At 33.0% G+C, this 6,076-nt stretch overlaps 1 pseudogene; it reads left to right on the top strand.

The window, feature by feature from the left end:
* Positions 1-307: 307 nt before the first annotated feature.
* On the top strand, positions 308-3,892 carry LOC111890029 (uncharacterized; annotated as a pseudogene).
* Positions 3,893-6,076: the final 2,184 nt, after the last annotated feature.

Here is a 6,076-nt window from a genome sequence, read left to right as displayed (position 1 = left end):
GGACCGATGTTAGTGTATGCTTTTTATATGATTATGTGGAACATGGATATGCACACAATGTGTTTGTATAAATGCTCAAAGGAATCTCATAGTTGGCATGGGTCTGTCTCCTTTTCACAGTTGAGGTTTTTCTTCTTTTTTAATGTTGATGCTTACTCATTTGGTAGATGGCTGCCAAATGTGCTTGAACATACCTTTCATGTTCACCTAATATAAAGATAGCTCTTAACCTCTTTCTAATGTTTTATTTATCATATCCATCTTTTAATAACGATTTTCTATTTATAATAGTAGATGTGTGATTAAGATGATAGCTGTCAAGCGTACAAATGTTGAGAATTTGAAAAATGAATCTGATTTAGCTAAAAGAACAGTAGAGGTTAACTTCCATTTCCAAACTTTCAACTCATACCTCTTTGTTTACCACTACATTCCTTCACTTGTGTTATTGGATTTTATTATAAAGTAATCTTTAGCTAAGAATATTTGTTTTTGTTCTTTTCAATGTGATCCAACATAAAAGAAATCATGAGATGCAGGTTGCAATGTTGGGCTAATGACGAGTGCATATGAGTATATACTAAGTCTGGTGCACAAGTAATTACATATCATAACTTGAAAGTAATATAAAAATTGAAAACAATGAATAGCAAAGAGTTTAGGTCATCACTCATCTCCGCTGAAAGACAGTCAGGTATAACTAGAAAACTAAGTAAATTAAGTTAATGAATAAAGAAAAAAATGTTATTTTTTTATAAAAATAAACTTTATTCATCTAAAGTTTATTGAAGGTGACAACTAATAGAAATGATCTGATTGGCAATGGCAATGACAGCTTATGCTACTACTTCTATCCTTAATTGTTGTCCCATGGATGCTGCTACCCAAGCCTTTCATTTTAAAGGCACATCATAACAGATTATGTCATGTTCTTTTTACTGTTTTAACCATGTTTATATTTTTTGATTAATATTTAAAGACCATATTATATATTTTATTTAATGTTCCAGGCACACCAAGGTGATTCCTATGTGGCACTTGAAGGGACAGATGAGTCATTAGTGGAGGGAGGTCATCATGGCTCCCATGATCACGAAGAACTGTTTCAGTTCAACGAAGTGTTTGTTCATCAACATATTCATAAAACTGAGATTGTACTTGGGGTAGTGTCAAATACTTGAGAAACTGATAGGGTTATATTCGTCTATTTTTTTTTGTTTCAGGTTAAGGTTCGAGAAGTTGGGATAGATTGGGGGTGGGGGTGGTTGTAAATGTGGTGAAAAAGTCGGGCCCTCCACTAGGGTCATGGCCACCTAGCGTGTCTTCTTATTCTTCACGTGGTAGTAACTATATAGTAGACACCTTGCTTCATTGGTGTAGTGGCTCAAGTGAAAGTGGTCTCGTCCTAAGCCATGTCCACCTCCTTTTGGACAAAAGGGTGAAATGCATGTTGTCAGTTTTTACTTTAACTTACAGTAAATATATGATGTAAAGTTAAAAACTTGTTTCTTCAATGTTCAGGTTCCTATTCAATTCCCATTGATATCAGCATTAAGCAAGATTAGAAGTTTAATTGCTCCTGATCTTTGTCCAATGGAAGTCAGTTAAAGCATTCTATTGACTGTTTAATAGCTTCAAAAACATTTTCCTCAAGGTCTTCCAAAACTTAATCCTGTGAAGGTAACTTTATTTGCGTTTTACTGACCTTTTATTTTTCATAACTAATTCAAAAATACATGACTTCTGTTGACAGGATATGGGCATATAAAAACCTCAGTTTGTGGACCTGGTAAATCAGATTGAGAAACTTGAACAACAATTGATTTCTCACCCATTAAAAAAGTTATAAATTTTTGTTTAATGTTTTAGTTTTAATTAAATCAAATTTCATGATTTGTTAAATGTTTCAGTCTCAAGATGAAAATCAGATCCAATGTTTCCAGAGGAAAGCAGAAGTCAATCATGAAATCCAACAACTGAATGGTTGATTTTGAACAAGAGAATGAAGGTCTAAAACATACACATACCTTTTTTAACCATTTTGCGCATCTATTATTATGATACAGGCGATTCATTGAGTATGTGTTCGGGGCTAGAGGTACCAATGCACTTTATCTTGCTTAGTACTACTTCTGTGATCGCCCTAACCCCATCTTACAGGTTTTTCCCCTAACCAAATTTGCATCATTTATTTCAGTTTTTCTATTTGTGAAGGGAAAAAGGTAATATCATAATCTGTCAGTAAGACCATAGGGGAATATAGAACTATAACAAAGATTTTAAATGTGATAGGAAGCTATCTACCTAAAATATCAGTGGTTATTTATTGTGTCATCATAGTCTGCTAGTTTCTGCAAAAGGTTATTCTTCCAGTGTAAGAGTCCAGTGCAGCAAAAAAATGTTTGAGGTCACTGAAACATAAAGGATTGAGCATCCTAATTCTACCACACTAAATAGTAAACACCACCTTTTAATAGAAATGTCCACCCGATAGATGCTTGGTTAGCTTGAGATGAAAAAGATGTGCATAATCTTTCATGGAACATAACTGGGCTTCACTTGTTTGTGTTAGACATCCAATAGTTTCTAAGTATGCAAGAAGGAAGTAAAAAAGAAACAACCGTATACAGCTTACCCGATTAAGTCTTGTCCCCATTAACTCCATTAAGTAAAAAGAAACAACACCTAACTTAAATCTCTTAAGGTATTCATATATGACTAGTGAAATTCCCTAAAATATGTTTTAAAGATACTTTGGTTAAAGAAACAGCCGACGTGTTGCTGGGTTTGACTATCACTTTGGATGGATAGTTTGACTTTTTTTTTACTTTCATCTGATAAAAAGTTAAAAAATGTATTTCCAAACAATAAAGAACAAAAATAATAATAAATTAATCATTTTTTCTCATTGTTTCAGAATAATTGCATAGGCGAGAAAAACACACTGTACTTCATAATGTTTCTATTCTGGTGAGTTAAAACTTAAAATCTTATTTTTAGTTTACTTACAGCCATTAAAGTATAAGAATGAAGCCTTTTTTTTAAACCTAAAATAGCAAAATTCTTTCTTTCAATTTGTAGGCATTTCTTTCTTTGTGTATATGGAACAGTTGCAACTGGCTTAGTTCTTGCTGGAAGGTTGAAGGAACTAGAAGTTGTATATATGTTAACAGGTGCCTTTTATCTCCATATAATATATCTATATTTATTCATTTCATGCTCATATTTCAATCTTACGTTTTCAATCCATATTTGTGTTCTAATTGCAACATATTATGGCATTGAAAATTCATTCAGGATACTCTTCCAAAAAAAATTCATTTAGGAGTCTAACTCCACATGTTGTTCCGGTTACTTCTGGAATCTTTTATTTGTTTGTGGTGATTTACACATTATAAGATAAAATATATTTTTTAATATTGATGTGTTGTATTTGTTAATGTGACAAGTTTTTGTTTGTTTCAACAGTGGTTGGTGAACTCTTAGAACACTCAGATACTTGTAATCGTATTCTTGGCAATAGATTCTCTTCTTCTATTTGGTTTCTTTGGGTATCATGCAAGCCTTTTTCTTAGCAATACTACCACCAATGAGGTAAAAAAGAAATACTTACGTATATAGCTTATCAAATTAAGTTCTTTCCCCATTAAGTGAAAAACAAGAGTTGATGTCTTAATGGCTGCAGACATTCAAATTGCAAGACTATTTAAGTTGGCAAAGGAAAGTGGAAGAAGCATAGGCAAGTGCAGAAGCCGTAAAAGCTAGTTTAGATGAGCTTTCTAGCCAAGAGATAAAGCCTCCACAAAGCAAATGGAAATCCTTCCTTAGAAAATCACATCTTGAGGACATTTTTTTCAATTACCTTTTTATTATTCTTCAGAAATTCATTTAATCACCGTTTTCCTGAATTAATTTTATGTAAAATATAAATAGGTATTGGTGCTAGTGTTGGGCTTGAATCTATGACCACCAATCCTATGGCTTGGGAAGGATCCGTTAACCCAAAAGTATAACATTTTTCTCCCTGTTTTAATGATAATAATAATAATAATAATAATAATAATAATAATAATAATAATAAAGTATCATTTTTGGACCATTTTGCCCATCTCTTCTGCTTTAATTGCACCAAGTGAAAACCAAGGCACAAGCCCAAGATTGTCGTCTTCCAGTGGCAACAATATCAGGCTTCAAAGTAACAAGGTAGGAACAAGATCATGTTGTATGAGTTAAATTAGTTTATTATTATTATTATTATTTTGATGTTGTCTATATGGGGGTGTATGTGTGTGTGACTATTGAAAGTAATCACATCTTAGGTTTACTTGGTTATTTTTTGTCCCACCTGAAACTGTTTCAAGCTAAATGAGATTGTGTTTAAAAGTACATTGTTATTTTTGGCCACCTAATTATACCAATGTACTTTCAAAGTACAAAGGTTTAATATAATTTCTTATAGTCATGATTTCTTTATGTTTACTTATATAATCCTTTGACTTTTTGACTTGCATTTGATAAAAAAGAACTTTATAAGTTTCTTGTGTTGCTTGTATAAAGATAGCAGGCTCAATAATTACAGTTTGACTGGTCCAATCCCAATACAGTTATCTAACACCATGTCTTTGCAAGTTCTGTAAGTATTCTTACCCTACCATTATCACTTAATTGCTTTCAAGACCAAATACAGTAAATAACAACTTACTTTGTTATTTCTTGAATTTAAGTTTCTTTTACAACAAATAAGTTGAAGTAAGTTGCTATTTCATGCATTTAGGCTTTTTTTCGTTAAAAAGCAAGAAATAGCACCATACTTAATTGATTTGACGTGAAAAAAAATGCATAATTTACTCTTTTTATTACATAAATAATTTTATGCCCCAAGTACATGAAACTTGTAGTAAAATATTCAACATTAGATGAGTTGATGCATCTTCAAGTGGTGAAGTTGCAAGGCTTATTTATTCATCTAATAATTATATTAGCATATTAATTTTTTGACTTTTATTTGATCAGGTCACAAGAATAATCGGAGCAGGGGTTCATTAGTCTTAAAGAATTATGAAAGGCAAAATGCAACTCTACTCAGTTGGAATTTGATGTTTATCATCTTTGTGTATATCTTTTTAGTTTGTATAGCATTACATTGCAGAAGATGTCCCTTAATAGCAATGTAGTAGTAGCTTATATAGTTAGGGAAAACCTCTTAATAACAATGTACAATTAGATCCCCTTAATATCAATGTATTCCAATTTTTTGACATGATGTTAATGGATGAAATTGATTGTTTTGGTATATATTTGTTTACATATTTTTGTATTATGCGTAAATGTGTATCGTAAAGATGCGTCGTAAATGCATATCGTAAATGATCACTAAAGTTTATGACACGCAAACGCGTGTCATCTTCATTTATGAAAGGGGCTTCCTTGATACACATTGCGTGTCATAAACACGAGCGTCGTAAGGTTATGACACGCAAATGCGTGTCGTCTTCCTTTATGACAGGGCCTTCCTTGATACACATTGTGTGTCATAACCGCGCGTCGTAAATGCGCGTCATAAATGTGCGTCGTAAATGCGCGTCGTCTCTCTTTATGACATGGCATTTCTTGACACGCATTTGCACATCGTCTGAGCATTGTACGACGCGCAATGAGCGTCGTAAAAGGCTGTTTTTCTAGTAGTGGGTACTTCCACGAAAAAGGGGTTCGACCTTCTTCAGCTTTGGAATTTATATTTGGTTTCGGATGTCTTCGGACAGGGATCGTTGAATGTTAAGAGATTTTCCAGTTATGCTTCTTGAGTTTTTTGTTTCGATCTATGCGAAGATACAGAGCGATTTCGAGGGCGAAATCTAATTCAGGTAAAGGACAATTGTAATATCCTGTTCTGGATTGTTTTGTGATTTAAGGCTCGTGGGCCTTAATCCGAGTTTGAGAAGGTTTTAAGGCTTTGAAGGATAAATGTTAGGCCCTTTTTGGGATGTGGTTAAGGTAGGTTGTGTGATAAAAGAGTTTGGTCTGTGCTTTAGAGCCCAAATGTATTGTTAAAGGCGTTATTGTGGGCTTTTCATGA

Source organism: Lactuca sativa, chromosome 5 (genome assembly GCF_002870075.4).
Source record: "Lactuca sativa cultivar Salinas chromosome 5, Lsat_Salinas_v11, whole genome shotgun sequence".
Taxonomy (NCBI): domain Eukaryota; kingdom Viridiplantae; phylum Streptophyta; class Magnoliopsida; order Asterales; family Asteraceae; genus Lactuca; species Lactuca sativa.
Note: the sequence above shows the minus strand (reverse complement) of the source record. Positions and strands in the feature narration are given on the sequence as shown.